This window comes from Microcaecilia unicolor, chromosome 1 (genome assembly GCF_901765095.1).
Source record: "Microcaecilia unicolor chromosome 1, aMicUni1.1, whole genome shotgun sequence".
NCBI lineage: Eukaryota > Metazoa > Chordata > Amphibia > Gymnophiona > Siphonopidae > Microcaecilia > Microcaecilia unicolor.
In genome coordinates, this window is record NC_044031.1 from 62,376,265 (window position 1) to 62,393,931 (window position 17,667).

The following is a 17,667-nucleotide window of genomic DNA, read 5'->3' on the forward strand; positions in this document are numbered from 1 at the left end:
GCTTAATTTTGTCTCTGGTTTCTTGGGTTCTCCCCTCCCCCACCCCATTCGCCTTTAATGTTGCAGTTCTTCTGTTTTCTTCATATTTTATGTCTCTTCCACAGGACAAGCTCCCCTGTGAAGGGTTTTTGAGTTCTGCTTTTCCTTCCTTTTCCCCTGCTTTGGCTCTCTCCTGAATCCAAAGGTTTAGCAGTCTTCCTCCTTCAGCTGTCTCCCAGGGTAATTAGGGGGGCAGTTAAGAAACAAAGGATGACTAAGGTGCCTCTTCTCCTCTGCTTTATTTTCCTGTTTTTCTTTTTTTTTTTTGCTTATGGGATTTCTTTCCTTCTTCCCCTTTAACACCCAGTGCTATGACTTTCAAAAAATAAAAGCAAAATCCTTCAAACTAGGGCAAATTCAGTCCCAGCTGAAGTTTCAGATATCAAAGCATGACAGGCACCCAAGCCAGGAATCCCCCTACCCAAACCTACCCCTGGCCCAGCTATTCACAAGTGTTGACCCTGTACATCTCCACTGTGACACATACTGGTGGCCTTTTTCTCCATCAGAGGTCTGAGTTGTGTTATAATTGGCACCTTTCACTATTGACACTTCAGGGCGTGCTCATGCCATGCTGCAGCTGCTTTTCTTCTATCAAGAGATTTCTAAGGCCTGGAGCATGTTTTCTCTGGCAAGAGAGCTGGTTGCCTCAAGAGAGGAAACTGTCATAGATAAGCCCCTCTTTCACAACCCCAGTGAACATCTGGCTTATCTCAGCTAGAGTAAAAGATAGTTAACTTTCTAGAATCCAACAGGTTGCAGGATCCAAGGCAACATGACTTTACCAAGGAAAATCCTGCCAAATGAGTCTGATTGATTTCTTTCACTGGGTAACCAAAGAGCTGGATGAAGGACATACACTAGATGTAATCTATTTGGATTTCAGCAAAGCCTTTGATAAGGTTCTGCACAGAAAACTCCTGGTGAACTGGATTGGAAACTGGTTGACCGAAAGGTGGCAGAGGTTGGTGGTAAAGGGATGGAATCTGCTCGGAGGAAACGGAAGTGAGTACTAGAGTGCCTCTGGGGTCATACTGGGGCCTATTCTGTTTAATATATTTGTGACAGACATTGCTAAAGGATTTAGAAGAAAAAGTTTGCCTTTTTGCGGATGACACAAAGATAGCCAATAGAGTGGATACCCCGGAATGAGTAGAAACCATGAGGAGAGCTCCAAAATTTAAAAGAATGGTCAAAGGACTTGCAGTTAAAATGTAATATTATTCTAAATCAAGCATAGTCAATCAGTTTTTTTTATTGACTGTGTTTGATTTAGAATAATGTGAATATAATTTAATATATAGAATTTCATAACTATAACACTGTTTGTAGAGCACAGTATTATAGTTATGAAATTCCCAGTCATAGAGATTAGTTAAACTTTAATGCCAAGAAGTGTAGAGTGATGCACTTGGGGTGCAGAAATCCTATGGAAATGTACCAGATGGGAGGAGAGAGATTGATGAGCACAGCTCAGGAGAAGAACCTTGGGATGATGGTGTACAAAGATCTCAAGGTGATGAAACAATGCAACAAGGCAGTGGCCACGGACAGAAGGATGCTAGGCTGCATAGAGAGGGGTATAACTAGCAGAAGAAAAGAGGTGCTGATGCCTCTGTACAAGTTGTTGGTGAGACCCAACTTGGTTTATTGTGTTCAGTTTTGGAGGTCATATCTTGCTAAGGACATAAAAAGACTTGAAGCAGTTCAGAGAAAAGCAACCAAAATGGTATAGGGTTTGCTCAGCAAGATGTATAAGGAGAGACTTGAAGACCTGAACATGTATACCCTGGAGGAAAGGAGAGTCAGAGGTGATATGATACAGATATTCAAATATTTGAAAGGTATTAATTTATAAACAAACCTTCTCCAGAGACGGGAAGGTAGTAGAACTAGAGGGCATGAATTGAGGTTGCGGGGGTGAGGGGGCAATTCAGGAATAATATCAGTAAATACATTTTCACAGAGAGGGTGGTAGATAATTGGAATACCCCCCCCCCCCCCCCTGTGGGAGGTGGTGGAGATGAAAATGATAAAAGAATTCAAAAATACATGGGATAAATACAAAGGAATCCTGTATAGATGGCGTTGAACCAAACAAGCTTAGCTGTGATTAGATGCCAACACCAGTAATTGGGAAGTGAAGAAAGTGCTGGGCAGATTTCTACAGTCTGTGCCCTGATTGTGACTGAACAGATTCAGTAACTGGAGAACAAGGTCAGTGCCGGGCAGACTTCTGTGACCTGAGGGTAGATGTATTCAGGGGAGAAGTTTTGGTGGCTCACAGGTGGAGTCATGAAGTATGCATATATGTTATAAAATTCTCGCCGTGAGGGAGTGGATGGTATAGTGAAGAGCACTCCCTCGCTGATGGTGCAGTTCAGCCACCTTACAGCAGGTGGTACTAGTCTGCTGAATCTGAGGCTTAGTCAATGTAGAGCAGGGGAGGCCCCAAGTGTAAAGGCTTCCAGGAGGGAGGTCCTGAGGGAAGAGGACTCCATTCTAAGCTGAGCTATATTACCTGAGAGAGGATCAGAGAAGCAGTGTGGCACAAGCTTAAGGCTCCAGAGTCTGTGTGTGAAAACTATCAAGGTAGTAGACAGCCTTGAAGTATATTCAGAAAGTTCTTGTTTTTGATGTATGTCCAGAGTAAACCAAGAAGGTGTTAATATTCACTGCATAGGGCTAGGCTGGGAACCAGCCCTAGAAAGAGAGTGATGACAGTGATACATGAAGAACCAAAGAAAGAAATAAAGAGATTGTACTTGTGCTGGACTAAAGCCTATGAAGTAACAGGGGTGCACATGATGAGTCACAACAATAAAATCTTTTTCCTTTTGGTTGCAAACCCTGCGTGTATGACTGTGCTTGTGACACATCCAAGCCACACCCTCAGTCACGTTACCACACTCACCTATGGTAATATTTCAGTCATGTAACATAGTAGGTGATGGCAGATAAAGACCTGTACAGTCTATCCAGTCTACCCAACAAGATAAACTCATAGCATAAGGTATGATGTGAGGAGTGGCCTAGGGGTTAGGGTGGTGGACTTAGGTCCTGAGGAACTGAGTTCAATTCCCACCTCAGGCACAGGCAGCTCCTTGTGACTCTGGGCAAGTCACTTAACCCTCCATTGCCCCATGTAAGCCACATTGAGCCTGCCATGAGTGGGAAAGCACGGGGTACAAATGTAACAAAAAAAAAATATTACATATGTGTATACTTGATCTTGATTTGTCCTCGCCATTTTCAGGGCACAGACTGTAGAGGTCTGCCAGGCACTGGCCTTGTTCTCCAACCTCTTGTTTTTGATGTATGTCCAGAGCTCCTGAGCTGCTTTAAATCTACACAGCAACATATTAGCTATGATTTTGGTTGCTTTTGTGATGCTATTTTATAAAGACAAATAGATGCCTATTGTCGTTATACAGTAGCCTCCAAATAAGCCCCTACTTGCTCTCCCAACCTCTAAGTGACCTGTTGGCAGGCCAAAAGCCTGCTACCCATGGTGTTTTTTGTGGTCCTATTTAGTTAGTTGAGAGGAGTTCTCATGTATTTCTTCATTTTTGGTTGCATTTCAACCTTCATCTGCTCTTCTATGGGAACATGCAATATAGAAGCCCTATGTATGTGCAAGACCCTCTGGTCAGCTACCTCATGGCAACAGCTAAATATAGTATTTAGTGGACCAGACAACGCATGAGTGGTCTATGTTATCACCATTTATGGATTTTTACTGTAACTCACCCTGAACTTGTAGCGACTGGGTGAGACATAAACTTGTTAAAAAATGAATTGTGCATGCCCAGATTAAGGCAGTGCACTTCCAAATAGTGTCACCAGCACAGCACCCCAGTTTTATTTATTTAATTATACCACAGAAAAAGAGTATATAAATATTCAAAATAGTTTACATATTGCATTCAGACAATTTTTCTGTCCCTTTTGAGCTTACAATAGGCAGTCAGTGGAGTATTCTCTCTTTCCCCTCCTTCCTTCTGATAAATTTTTAATATAGTGTGCCCTTTTTTTTTTATTTCCTTAGCCCCCTTCCCACTCTGTTGTATATTAGGGTGTTAGGAATAAGGAGTTTTGTGTGGGACAGTGAGCTGGCTCATGTGGCCTGCATTGGGGTAATGAGGCATCTACGCTCCTTAGACTGTGATCCTCTGGGTCACACCTTGGGGAAAATTAGAACCTAAGTCTTCCTTGGCAGGGATATGGCTCCCTTATTCTCCACCCCTCTCCTCTTAGCTAAGGTTCATCCCACCCTGTAGGGGTTAGAGCCCTGGTATATTGCAGAACTTGATCATACCCCTGCTATAATATAACTAGTATATTGCAGAGATTGATTATACCAAACTTGTGGTATAACATCTACTGCTAACAGAATGAACAGTGCCCGGTGTTTAAAAAAAGATCTTGCCGAGACATGCCTCTCTGAAAGACAAAGACCCTGATGGAACCGTCTAGATGGCAACCTGAAAGAAAAGTCTATAAACCATTGTTAAGGTAGACTTGGGGGACAGCTAGTACTTATCCCTGGGGGTAAGCAACATACAGTCTTGTGGTTTTTGTGATCCTGCCTGGTACTTATGACCTGGATTGGCCACTGTTGGGAACAGGATGCTGGGCTTAATGGACCTGTAGTCCAGGTCCTGGAGGCAACCCAGCCAGTCAGGTTTTCAGGATACCCACAATGAATATTCATGAGAGAGATTTGCATGCACTGCCTCCATTGCATGCAAACCTATCTCATGAATATTCATTGTGGGTATCCTGAAATCCTGACTGGCTGGGGGGTGCCTCCAGGACCAGGTTTGGGAACCACTGCTGTAGTCTGATCCAGTGTCGTGTTATATTTTGGCAAGCAGTTCCTATCTCTGTATGTTTCCTCCATTAATAACTCCAGCTCCATGATTTGTGTCTTGCAGCACCATGTGTCTGCAATGGCCTTCCTGAGCTAATGTGTCGTGTTCCTTCTTTTGTCATATTCGAGTCCTTCTTAAAGACCCAACTCTTTGAAATTGCTTTAAAATCTCTCTTGTATTAAACATGTTTCAGTACAATACTTATGAGATTGCTAGAAAATATTTGTCTTGTCTGAGTATTTTAAACTCACACAACAGGAACTGTCTCTATTTTACGTATCCATATAGCACTGGGTAGTTCTAGTAGCCCTACAGAAATGGTTAAGTAGTAGAAGCAACAGTAATAATGTTAAAATATTTAAACTTTCAAAGAAAACAACTCAATAGTTTTCTCTTTCATCATCAGGGATAAGGAGGACGATGCCTGTGATATGGTAGGAATGTACCAGTTCCACGGAGGAGTTTCCTGTGCTGAAGTCAGTACTACACAACATCAAAGCAAAAATCCTCCAAAGGACATTACAGTATGAAAAATAAATGTATTTCTATGTGAATACATTGTGCAAACTTGTTTTGATTTTAGCAAGTAACTACCCACATGTTAATGTAGCTAGTTTATAATCTATGAGCAAATAATTACATTTACTTTAATGCCATGTGTGCTTACCTAGATCCACAAATTGTATCTGATACACTCATATTTTAGCAATCTATATATATATAAAGCAGATGCTTGTGTTTGTTTGTCCGTGTCTGAACTCCTCCGGCCCCTGAAGAGCTACGCCCACCAAACCCGGCATGCAAACTCTACCCACGGTTGCTGAGGTTATTGTGTAGTTTGAAGCGATTTGGTTCAGGGGGGCACTCAGGAGATTGGAAGCAATACCTCCATCCATTAAATGAATAGACTGCAGGTCGGAAAGTTCTTTCTTGCTGTTGCTAAGCGACAAACTGCTTGGGACAGGGTGGGGAGAAACACAGTCAGCAGCTGTGCAGTTGTCCAACTCTCGTTCTCTAATACCCTCTTCCCTAACAATTTAAGTACAAGGGGAACAGGGTAGGGAGAAAGTATTGGGGTCAGGCTGAGAAGTGTGCGTGTGTGCATGAATTCACTACCAGACCAGGGGAATGTTCCTCGAAAAGGGTGGGAAACTGAATTACAATATGCCCTTGAAAAAAAGGCTGTATTTTGACAGGGAAATGGTGAAAGCCAAACGGCAGGCACTTGCAAGACTGAAAGAAACAACTAATCAAGAAAATCAACCTAAAGAAATTGATCGGAAAAGAAAAGTTAGTGCTAAGTAGGGATCCAGTGTCCACATTTTCTGATTTAAGGGAGTATTAAACTCAATGTCAATGTCACCCTTTCTCACACACCCCTCAGCAAAACACCCCAGTCATACTCAGCCATTCTCACATCCCCCACTCACACTCATCCATTCTAATATACACTCAGCAAAACACCCCACTCACCCATTCTAATACAGCACTCAGCAAAACACCCCACTCACAATCACCTGTTCTCACACACCCCTTAGCAAAACAACCCCATTCACAAACCCCAGAATAGCACACTCCCACTCCCACTCACCCCTCAGTACCACACCCCCACTGACACTCGTTCTCACAACACCCCAGTAGAACACCTCCATGCACCCCTCGGCAGTACACTCACACCCCACAGTATAGCATACCCCCATTCACACTCACCCATTCACACACACACACCCCTCAGCAAAACACACTCACCTGTTCTCACACACCCCTCAGCAAAACATCCCCACTCCCACTCACTCATTCTCACACACCCCTCAGCAAAACACTCACACTTAGCCATTCTCACACCCTCCTCAGCAAAACACCCCCACTCACACTTAGCCATTCTCACACACCTCTCAGCAAAAAAATCCCACTCACCCATTCTCATATCCCCATAGTAGCACACCCCCATTCACTCATTCTCACACACACACCCTCATCCTCACACACACCAATTCTAACATACCCATTCACACTCATTCTCAGTAGTACACCCCCACTCAGCCATTTTCACACAGCCTTCAGCACTGTCAATGTTTAAGGCTCACTTAAGTATGTAAGTGCATAAGTATTGCCATACTGGGACAGACCGAAGGTCCATCAAGCCCAGTATCCTGTTTCCAACAGTAGCCAATCCAGGACACAAGTACCTGGCAAGATCCCAAAAAAAGTACAATACATTTTATGCTGCTTATCCTAGAAATAAGCAGTGGATTTTCCCCAAGTCCATTTTAATAATGGTCTATGGACTTTTCCTTTAGGAAACCAGCCAAACCTTTTTTAAACCACACTAAGCTAACTGCTTTTACTACATTCTCTGGCAAAGAATTCCAGAGTTTAATTACACGTTGAGTGAAGAAAACTTTTCTCCGATTCATTTTAAATTTACTACTTTGTAGCTTCATTACATGCCCACTAGTCCTAGTATTTTTGGAAAGAGTAAACAAGCGATTCATATCTACCTGTTCCACTCCACTCATCATTTTATAGACCTCTATCATATCTCTCCTCAGCCATATTTTCTCCAAGCTGAAGAGCCCTAGATGCTTCAGCCTTTCCTCATAGGGAAGTCGTCCCATCCCCTTTCTCATTTTCATCGCCCTTCTCTGTACATTTTCTAATTCCACTATATCTTTTTTTAGATGCGGCGACCAGAATTGAACACAATATTCGAGGTGCGGTCGCACTATGGATCGATACAAGGGCATTATAATGCCCTCATCTTTGTTTTCCATTCCTTTCCTATTAATACCTAACATTCTATTTGCTTTCTGAGCCGCAGCCGCACATTGAGCAGAGGGTTTCAATGTATCATCAACGAGGATGCCCAGATCTCTTGCTTGGTCGGTGACTCCTAACGTGGAACCTTGAATTACGTAGCTATAATTCAGGTTCCTCTTTCCCACATGCATCACTTTGTACTTGCTCACATTAAACATCAACTGCCATATAGATGCCCAGTCTCCCAGTCTCATAAGGTCCTCTTATAATTTTTCACAATCCACTTGCGATTTTAATAACTGTGTCATCAGCAAATTTAATTATCTCACTAGTTACTCCCATCTCTAGATCGTTTATAAATATGTTAAAAAGCAGCGGTCCCAGCATAGACCCCTAGGGAACCCCACTATCTACCCTTCTCTATTGAGAATACTGACCATTTAACCCTACTCTCTGTTTTCTATCTTTTAACCAGTTTTTAATCCACAATAGGACACTACCTCCTATCCCATGACTGTCCAATTTCATCTGGAGTCTTTCATGAGGTACTTTGTCAAATGCCTTCTGAAAATCCAGATACACAATATCAACCGGCTCACCTTTATCCACATGTTTGTTCACCCCTTCAAAGAAATGTAATAGATTAGTGAGGCAAGATTTCCCTTCACTAAATCCATGTTGGCTTTGTCTCATTAATCCATGCTTTTGAATATGCCCAGTAATTTTGTTCTTTATAATAGTCTCTACCATTTTGGCCGGCACTGACATCAGGCTCATTGGTCTTTAATTTCCCAGATCTCCTCTGGAACCTTTTTTAAAGATTGGCGTTACATTGGCCACCTTCCAATCTTCTGGTACTGAGCTCGATTTTAAAAATAAATTACATATTACTAACAATAGTTCTGCAAGTTAATTTTTCAATTCTATCAGTACTCTAGGATGAATACCATCTGGTCCAGGAGATTTGTTACTCTTCAAGTTGTCAAATTGCCCCATTACATACATCCTCCAGGTTTATAGAGATTTCATTCAGTTTCACTGACTCGTCAGCTTTGAATACCATTTCTGGCACTGATATCTCTCCCAAAGAATTCATTTAATCTCTCAGCTATGGTCTTGTCTTCCCTGAGTTCCCCTTTTACCCCTCAGTCATCTAGCTGTCCAACCGATGCTTTTGCCAGCTTCTTGCTTTTAATATACCTAAAAACAAATATACTATGTGTTTTTGCCCTCAACGCAATCTTTTTTCAAAGTCCCTCTTTGTCTTTCTTATCAGTGCTTTGCATTTGACTTGCCATTCCTTATGCTGTTTCTTATTATTTTCAGTTGGTTCCTTCTTTCATTTTCTGAAGGATTTTCTTTTAGCTCTAATAGCTTCCTTCACCTCACTTTTTAACCATGCCAGCTGTCGTTTGGTCTTTCTTCCTCCTTTTTTAATACACAGAATATATTTGGCCTGGGTTTCCAGGATGGTATTTTTGAACAGCATCCACGCCAGATGTGAATTTTTGATGTTTGCAGCTGCTCCTCTTTAGGGTTTTTTTTCACCGTTCTTTTCATTTTATCATAGTCTTCTTTTTGAAAGTTAAACGCTAACGTATTGGATTTCCTATGTGTACTTACTCCAGAGCCAATATCAAATCTGATCATAGTATGATCACTGTTATCAATTGGCCCCAGCATCATTACCTCCTGCACCAGATCATGTGCTCCACTAGGGACTAGGTCTAAAAGTTTTCCTTCTCTTGTCGGCTCCTGTACCAGCTGCTCCATAAAGTAGTCCTTGATTTTGTCAAGGAAGTTTACCTCCCTAGCATGCCCTGAGGTTGCATTTACCCAGTCAATTTCAGGGTAATTGAAATCACCCATTATTATGGTGTTGCCCAGTTTGTTAGCCTCCCTAATTTCTGATAACATTTCTACATCCGTCTGTTCATCCTGGCCAGGTGGACGGTAGTACACTCCTATCACTATCCTTTTCCCCTTTACTCATGGATTTTCAATCCATAGGGATTCTAAGATGTGTTTTGTTTCCTGCAGAATTTTCAATCTATTTGACTCAAGGCTCTCCTTAAGATACAATGAGGCATATTTTCAAAACATTTAGACTTCCAAAGTTTCATAGTAACCTATGGAACTTTGTAAGTCTAAGTGCTTTGAAAATGAGCCCCAATGCTACCCCTCCATCAATTCGATACACCCAATCACTATGATATAATTTGTACACTGTCAATTGTTTAAGGCTCACTTAAAGTAGAACATATTTAAAGCAGACCATAGTTTTTGGGCCAGTCATGGATCCAGATCCTAAATAGTTTGTTTTCTATCTAGGGTGGTTTAAACTATATTGGAAAATGAAACATGGCTTGCAGATCAGCGAAAAAGGCAGGCTAAACTAAGAGTTGATGAAACGCCAGTTGAAAATCAGAGGCAACTTGTGCACCAAATAAACAAAGGAACAGGCCTAGCCTCATTGTTTCTGATGGCTCATAAGCATGCTCTAGAAGCAGTCAATGGAAGCCTACAAGACTTGAGATGTAATGAGAATTTGATGGGAGGAATTGACAAACATTGCCTGTCATTCAAAAAGGTACGATACATGATGAACTCAAAGCTTGCCTCAAGTCCTCCACTCTCTGGACTCCTGTGTAGCATTTAAAACTGACCAAAAATATGCGAACAAAAACTGTAGGCAACAAATCTGTTGAACTATTTTCAAAAAAGCTTCTGGAGTTTGGAGAAGGAAAAATAAAATGTGATGCTGATGGACAAATAATATGCAACACTGTAGAAGAAATTAATAGTTTAAAGAAAAAATATTTCCAAACATTGCTAAAACCATTAACAAAACTACGAATGGTTATGCAAACGAGCAAGTCTAGCCCTGGAAAGCTTAAATGTCAATGAAATGAACAACGAAATCCAAGAATGCTACCAGGTGAAACTAAAGAGTATTTGTCCATTGACACAATGTAAGATACTAATGACATTGTAAAATATCCAGTTGAATTTCTAAATTCACTGCATCCACCAGGAATGCCACCATATCAACTACACTTAAAAATTGATTTGCCAATCATACTGCTATGAAATCTAAATGCTCCAAAGCTATGCAATGACACACATTTAGCTCTTAAAACTCTAATGCCACACGTTATTGAAGCTACAATCTTGACAGGTTGTGCCAAAGGACAGCATGTTTTTAAGCCTAAAATTCCTCTTATTCCATCTGACTATCAGATACTATTCAAAAGACTGCAGTTTCCAGTTCAACTAGCCTTTGCAATGTCGATAAATAAGGCTCAAGGTCAAACATTAAGTCACAAGTGTCAACTAACAAAACCCATGGTTTTCACATGGCCAGTTATAGGTCACCTGTTCATGTATTGGCTCAAATAAGTCTTTATACATGTATGCTCCAAATCGAAAAACAACAAATGTCTATCAAAATGAGTTTGAATGAGAACTTATTACAAATTATATTAAACATATTTAAAATGTATCTACTCCTGTGTGTTCTATTTTTGTTTGTACAAATAAAAATATATCTATATGCATATATCTATACCTATTCTTTATGTTTCTTTATTACACACAAATAAACTTCACTTTTCTCAATTACAAAGTTCTAACCTAACGTGGAGCAGTGCTAGCGGGGACAGCTAGTGTTACATTATTTTAGGGTTTTGTTGTTCGATCTGTCATCTTTGATATATTTCATATTCATTTGGGGTCTGCAGTTCTAGCCATCCTTCACAGTGCTATCTGGATGAGCAACATTTTCATTCTAGAGCTTTGATATTCTGGTGACACAACGATGAAGGGGAGACATATGTTGACGAGGAGTAAAGTGGAGCTGCTTAAGAAATATTTCTGTTCTGTGTTCACAGATGAAAGATCAGGAGTAGGCCTACAGAAAGACAAACACAAATAGGAATAGAAATGAGCAGTGGCGTAGCTAGGGTAGTTGACACCCGGGGCCGGTCATTTTTTAACACCCCCCTCCAAAATCCAGTACTAGGCATACCGAGAATACAAAACACTCAGGATCTCTAGAACAATTTTACCATACCATAAGCAGTAATTTCTACGAGTCACATAAGGAAAAGGAAAGCATCTTAAACACTACAGTGAGCACTAGAACATGAATTCACCTATTGTAAAACGTAACCAGACAGAATAGTACAGATCGTTGATCCTGCACAGTCAATGCCAACTGAACGCCGTGTCTTTTTCACAAACACAGATAAACCCTAAACCACTATAGAATAAGTAATCAAACTTTCTATTTTGACAAAAATTAAACTGAACCCCCAAGAGGCCAGACTGAGCATACAATGCAACACCACAGAAACAGAAAATAAAATACCACCATTTTATTGGACTAATACATTTAGCTTTCAGAGGCCAAAACCTCCTTCCTCAGATCAGATCAGTACAGTATAGTGATTTTACAATATCCTATCCTGGCCTGAGGAAGGGGGTTTTGTTCTCCGAAAGTTAGTCAAAATATATTAAAATGAGTCCAATAAAGATTACCTTATTTCCATGTTCTATTTATTAACACAGCTACAATACTACTTTATCCTAAAGCAAAAAAATAAAAATATATATTTTACTTGCAGTTTGTTGTCCCTGGTTTCTGCTTTCCTCATCTTCTTTTCACTGTCTTCCTTCCATCCAGCATCTGCCTTCTCTCTCTCTCCCTGCCATCCAGTGTCTGCCCTCTCTCTCCTGTCCCCTCCATCCAAAGTCTACCCTCTCTCCCTGCCCCTTCCATCTAGGATCTGCCCTCTCTCCATGTGCATCTCCTTCCTTTGTCTTTCCTTCCCTCCATCCTTGTCCAACATTTCTCCTGTCTTCTCTCTTCCATCCATGTGCATTTCCTTCTTGACTTTCCTCCCCTCCCTCCATCCATCCATCCATGTCCAACAACTCTCCATTCTCCCCTGCATTCTCCTCCATCCACCCATATCAAGCAAATTTCCTCTCTCCCCTGCCCCATTCATCCATCCATATCCAGCAATTCTCCATCTATGTCCAGGAACTCTCCATTCTCTCCTGCCGTCTCCTCCATCCACCCATATCCTTCAAATTTCCTCTCTCCCCTGCCCCCATTCATTAATCCATGTCCAGCAATTCTCCTCTCCTCTGCCCTCTCCTCCATCCATCTATATCCAGCAAATTTCCTCTCTCACCTGCCCCCTCCATCCATCCACCAGCAATTCTCCTCCCTCCCCTGCCCTCCCCTCCTCTCCAGTGATCTCTTCTCTCCCCATGCCCTTCCCTCCCATCCATGTCCAGCAATTCTCCCTGCCCCCCTCAGCTCCCCCACAGCCCTCCTCTCCGTTCCTTCCTTCCCTCCCCCATCCATCCACCCACGTCCATCAATTCTCCTCCCCTGCCCTCCCCTCCAGCGATCTCTTCTCTCCCCATGCCCTCCCTTCCAGTGACCTCTTCTCTCCCCCATGCCCTCCCCTTCTCTCCCCCATGTCCAGCAATCTGTTCTCTCCCCCTGCTCTCCCCTCCCATCCATGTCCAGCATTCTCCTCTCTCCTCTCTCCCCTGCCCTCTCCGTTCCTTCCTTCCGTTCCTTCCTTCCCACCCACGGCAGCCCTCCTCCTCCTCCTCTCTGCCCCCCCCCCCCATATCAAAACCTTTTACTGCCCGTGGTGGCAGCGGTGTCAGTTCCATTATGAAGAAGGCACTTCAGGCTCCCCTCTGGCTTCAGATTCTCCCTTCGCTCTTCACACAGTGAATGTCCCGCCTTCGCGGAAACAGGAAATACGTCATCGCGAAGGCAGGACACTCACTGTGTGAAGAGCGAAGGGAGAAGCTGAAGCCGGAGGGGAGCCTGCAGCCTTCTTCGTAAGTAATTGATGTCACTGCCACTATGGGAAGTAAAAGCGTTATGACACAGAGGGGGGACGGAGAGGAGGAGGAGGGCTGCCGAGGGCGGGAAGGAAGGAGGAGGAGGGTTCTACGAGGTGCCCATGGGGGGAGGGATTTTGGGTGCAGGGGGGGGTGCCTGGAAGCCGCGGGAGCGGCGGAGCACCCCCCCTTGTGCTGACACCCGGGGCAGACCGCCCCCTCCGCCCCCCCTTGCGATGCCATTGGAAATGAGATAGACCTTGAATGATTTTCAGAAGCGCTCAAGCTGCTTTAGAATTTCCTTATAGGGAAGTTGTCCCATCCCCTTTATCATTTTTGTCGCCCTTCTCTGTGCCTTTTCTAATTCCATTATATCTTTTTTGAGATGCGGTGACCAGAGTTGCACACAATATTCAAGGTGCAATCACACCATGGAGCGATACAAGGGCATTATAACATCCTTATTGGAGGGTGGCCAATGTAACGCCGATTTTTAAAAAAGGTTCCAGAGGAGATCCGGGAAATTATAGACTGGTGAGTCTGACGTCGGTGCTGGGCAAAATGGTAGAGACTATTATAAAAAACAAAATTGCAGAGCATATTCAAAAGCATGGATTAATGAGACATGTCAACATGGATTTAGTGAAGAGAAATCTTGCCTCACCAATCTATTACATTTCTTTGAAGGGGTGAACAAACATCTGGATAAAGGTGAGCCGGTTGATATTGTGTATCTGGATTTTCAGAAGACGTTTGACAAAGTACCTCATGAAAGACTCCAGAGGAAATTGGAGAGTCATGGGATAGGAGGTAGTGTTCTATTATGGATTAAAAACTGGTTAAAGGATAGAAAACAGAGAGTAGGGTTAAATGGTCAGTATTCTCAATGGAGAAGGGTAGTTAGTGGGGTTCCCCAGGGGTCTGTGCTGGGACCACTGCTTGTTAACATACTTATAAATGACCTAAAAATGTTACAGGAAATGTTACAGTTCCAAAATGATGTTTAAGAATAGAGGGGATCGCTCAGAGCATGTGGTTGCAACATGTGCTGTATTTATATTTTGATTCTATTCTGTTTTATTATTCCCCAATTACCTATAAGGTAAGAAAAAGGGGAAGTAAATACACTAAATTTGAATTAATTACATTAGCCTGCACTGTACGTTTAGGAACATGTGCTTAAAGCATTTGGAGCTTGCACATGTGAGGACATGTGCTTTTCCCCAATATAAAGGCCAGATAGTTAACTTTAAAAAGAAAATGTTTATTTCTAATACAGGCAAGGTAACAAGTTTACAATAGAGAGGCAATTTTAGAGAGGATCTTTTACCAATGGAAGTCTGCTACAAAGTAACAGGTTTGATTGTAAATTAAGCTGGATAACTCACATTGATGGAGGCCGCTATGGAGAGTGATGCAGGAGATCCTTGCTGGAACAGGAAGTTTCTTGGTAGGAGGAGTGGAGGAGTGGCCCAGTGGTTAGGGTGGTGGACTTTGGTCTTGGGGAACTGAGGAACTGAGTTCGATTCCCACTTCAGGCACAGGTAGCTCCTTGTGACTCTGGGCAAGTCACTTAACCCTCCATTGCCCCATGTAAGCCGCATTGAGCCTGCCATGAGTGGGAAAGCGCTGGTACAAATGTAACAAAAATAAATAAAATAAAACTAGTGAGGAAATTAAATTTGCTGATGAAACAAAGTTATTCAAATCATTAAATTACAAGAGGAGACTGGACATCTAAATGGCAGATGACGTTTAATGTGAGCAACAGCAAAGTGCTGCAAAAAGTGATGCATGTGGGAAAGAGGAACCTGAATTATAACTACATCATGTAAGGTTCCACATTAGGAGTTACCAACCAAGAAAGGGATCTAGGTGTCATCGTTGATGATACGTTGAAACCTTCTGCTCAGTGTGCTGCTGTGGCTAAGAAAGCAAATAGAATGTTAGGTATTATTAGGAAAAGAATGGAAAACAAAAATGAGGATGTTATGATACCTTTGTATTGCTGCAGCATGCGACTACACCTTGAATATTGTGTTCACTTCTGGTCACCGCATCTCAAAAAAGATATAGTGGAATTAGAAAAGGTACAGAGAAGGGTGATGAAAATGATAAATGGGATGGGACAACTTCCCTATGAGGAAAGGCTAAAGCAGCTAGGGCTGTTCAGCTTCGAAAAAAGGCAGCTGAGACGAGATATGATAGAGGTCTATAAAATGATGAGTGGAGTTGAACGGGTAGTTGTGAAACATCTGTTTACACTTTCCAAAAATACTAGGACTAGGGGGCATGCGATGAAGCTACAATGTAGTAAATTTAAAACGAATTGGAGAAAACCTTTCTTTACTCAACATGTAATTAAACTCTGGAATTCGTTGCCAGAAAATGTGGTAAAGGCGGTTAGCTTAGCGGAGTTTTAAAAAGGTTTGGACGGCTTCCTAAAGGAAAAGTCTATAGACCATTATTAAATGGACTTGGAGAAAATCCACTATTCGTTGCCAGAGAATGTGGTAAAAGCGGTTAGCTTAGCGGAGTTTTAAAAAGGTTTGGACGGCTTCCTAAAGGAAAAGTCCATAGACCATTATTAAATGGACTTGGGGAAAATCCACTATTTCTGGGATAAGCAGTATAAAATGTTTTGTACTTTTTTGGGATCTTGCCAGGTATTTGTGACCTGGATTGGCCACTGTTGGAAATGGGATGCTGGGCTTGATGGACCTTTGGTCTGTCCCAGTATGGCAATACTTATATACTTATATATCCTCATTTTTGTTTTCCATTCCTTTCCTAATAATACCTAACATTCCATTTGCCTTCTTAACCACCATTGCACACTGAGCAGAGGGTTTCAATGTATCATTAACGATGACACCTAGATCCCTTTCCTGGTTGGTGACTCCTAATGTGGAACCTTGCATCACATATTTATAGTTGGGGTCCTCTTTCCCACATGCATCACTTTGCACTTGCTCAATTAAACGTCATCTGCCATTTGGATGCCCAGTCTCCCAGTATTTGCAAATAGTGTGCACTCTATAAGAACAGTTGGCACTGAAAAATAGCACCAGGAAAAAATTTGTGTTCGGGGGTATTCTATAAACAGCGTTCCGAACAGAGCGCTCTTGAAAGACAAGTGCGTAGCGCAGATTCCTGCACTCAACTTTAGGTGTGAGGATTTACAACACCTGAAATCCTGGAGTGCAAATTGGGCACGCATCCCCCAAATTCAGTAACACCGTGTGTAGCGTTTGGGAATGCCCATGTCCCCTCATAGTAACACCTCCTTTTGAGTTCTGTGCGAAAAGATTTAGGCATAGTTCTTTACAGAATCACGCATAGGCAGTTGCGTGCTCAGTTCCAAATTAGTGTTAATTAATACCCCAATAATTAACTAATTTAGTTGCACACGCAACTCAGGATTGCAGAATCCAGGTGATAGAGTGCAGTCTTTCCCAATAGTGTACCCTCTTACTGGCCTTTTACAGCATGTAATGTTTGCAATAAAACAGAACAGAACGAAGACACTGTAGAACTCACATTTAGGGATAAAAATGTAGAGCAGTTGTTTGCAGTTCTTGCAGGGGTCAGCTCATTATTGATACTGCCGTCTGTATGATGAAGCGTGAGAATCACAAGCATACTGCACTCTGAAAATTCCATGGTAACAATAGCAAAGGAAGATGCCACACTTGGAAATGAACACAGAAACCATCTACACAAGATTGAAGATAGAGCTTTTATTCAAATGTAGTGGCTTCCCTGCACCGGAATCTGACTCCAAAAAGTATCACGACCAGGGATTCAGAATTGTAGTTATACAAAGAAATCTCCCAATAGGACACCCCGAAGGAGATTTGTGGTTTCTAGTTATAACTGTAAAACTCCAAAATCACCCTTCTTTGGACACTCAGATAACATTATCCAGCTGTTGCCATTTCAGTTTGATGGATCTCACTGGCTGCCCTCCATCCCAGCTGCCACCATTAAGAAAAGAAGGAGGACATGAAGAAGAGCTCCTTTGCGGTCGTCACCCATGCAACTCTCAGTTGATCTGAACCGGGCAGAGTAGGAACTGACTCTGCTACAGGAGAGTTCCTGCATTGCATGACCCAAACCTACT